The sequence below is a fragment of the Grammomys surdaster genome, unplaced genomic scaffold (genome assembly GCF_004785775.1).
Source record: "Grammomys surdaster isolate TR1022 unplaced genomic scaffold, NIH_TR_1.0 125801, whole genome shotgun sequence".
Classification (NCBI taxonomy): domain Eukaryota; kingdom Metazoa; phylum Chordata; class Mammalia; order Rodentia; family Muridae; genus Grammomys; species Grammomys surdaster.
The window spans coordinates 1374803-1376785 of NW_021620632.1; positions in this window are offsets into that span (position 1 = coordinate 1374803).

Genomic DNA, 1983 nt, shown 5'->3' on the forward strand with positions numbered 1-1983 from the left:
TAAAGAAAAATATCTACAAAGTAATAAGCCACTGCTTTCATGGTAAGTACTTTCTTCATTGTTTAGAAAAGATGTATAAGGAACAATTTTGTTGTGTAGAATATCAACGTGTGCCCTTCATTTTCAGAGTTGATGCTGTAGATTCTATTATAATTGTAAATCTAAACAAGATATAAAAATAACTATTTCTATTACTGCCATCTGATAGAAAAACAATTTAGCTGAATACTACTTTAGTTCACTTGTTAAAAGTATCAGCTAGGACAGCTGTAAGGAAAGCTTTATGGCACGTATTGACAAACTAACATCTTTTAAGAATAAGGAATTAGCTGGATGGTGATGCATATCTTTAATTCCAGTATTTGGGTGGCAGAGTCAGGCACATCTCTGACTTCCAGGCTAGCCTGGTCTACAGAGTGAGTTCCAAGACAGCCAGGGCTACACAGAAAAACCCTGTCTTAGAAAACAAAACAAACAAACAACAACAAAAGAATAAGTAATTAAAGTGAGCACAGTGGAGCATATCTTTAATCTCAGTTATCAGGAGGCAAAGGAGAACAGATCTATATGACTGTAAGGCTAACCTGGGCTACAAAGTGAGTTCCAGGGTGGTCAGGGTTGTTAAACCAAAGTAACCCTTCTCATGATACCAAAACCAAACCAAACCAAACTAAACTAAACCAAACCAAACCAACCAACCAACCAACAACAACAAAAAAAATGGTGTAAGTGATGAAAGTATTGGAATTTAAGCATATTGTTCACTGAATGTTAATTAATTGCCTCTACCCGTCTTTGATTTTATTACTTTTTAAAAAGTACTGCAATTATGACTGTGTGGGCATGATGTTTATGGTATCGTCTTCATAGCACAACTGTGTAGTGTCCTCTGCTTTCAATTTTGAGTAGTTTACCAGTATTAAACCTAAGTTGCCAGACTTATTTTCAAAGCACCTTTACACCCTGACTGAAATCACAGTGGGTCATTCCATTACTGCCCTCATGTCTCCCTCTCCTCTCTCCTTCCATTGGGACATTCAGCTTGTTATCCTGAAAAGAGTGTGAAATGGCTCTGTTCCTTCTTTTGCTGATTTTTTCTTATTATTACTTTTATTTTAGAACTCCTTGCCTCACTTTTGTTATTCTCCAATGGAAATGTTATTAGAGTATGTTACCTTAACATTTTTCTTTGGATGGAAAATAATTGCATCATCACATTTCTAGTGTTCAATAAATTATCTTCAAATGGGTTTTCTTCACATTGTGATGAAATATTCCTTTTGTGATTGAAAAACCTCAAGAGGGCTGGAAGACGGGTCTAGAGATGTCCAGGAGGCAGATATGAAGAGGGGTGTGTGATAGGATAGCAGGGAGATCTGAGAAGTGGATACAGCTAGTGTGGAGATACAGATAGAGGAGACAGTTGAGTCAGATTGGTTGGGAGGTGGAAATGCAGACAGCAGGGGTAAACTGATTTTTATAGAAATCTGTAATTTTACAGGAATCCATCCATAGTTGAAGGAATTCACATCTGTTATAATGCAAACATTAATGTGATTTTGAGGGTGTTATTATTTAATTACATTTCCAGCTTTGAGCAGAGTAGGGAAGTTAGACATCAGAGGCAAAGTGAGAGAAGATGTTCACATGATGGAGTGAAATTGAGGAAGTGGAATGTGAAAACGGAGACTTATGGATATGTTTCAGACAAAACTTTAGTACCTGTCCATGAGTATGCTCTACATATCAGGGATGTGGAGAAAAGCATTTTGGGTGATATTTGGGAATTCTGATTTGCAGCCTGTTAAATACAGTGACATTTACTAAAAGGATTGAGAAGTTAATAGGCATACTAATTACAGTTGACTTTAACTTACCTCCTATAATTAAACACAGACCAATTATACAGCACGTCAGCCTTGAACTTTAATAATAAAAGCACTATTTTAATAAACCTGTATGATGTCTGAAACTTGTTTAACT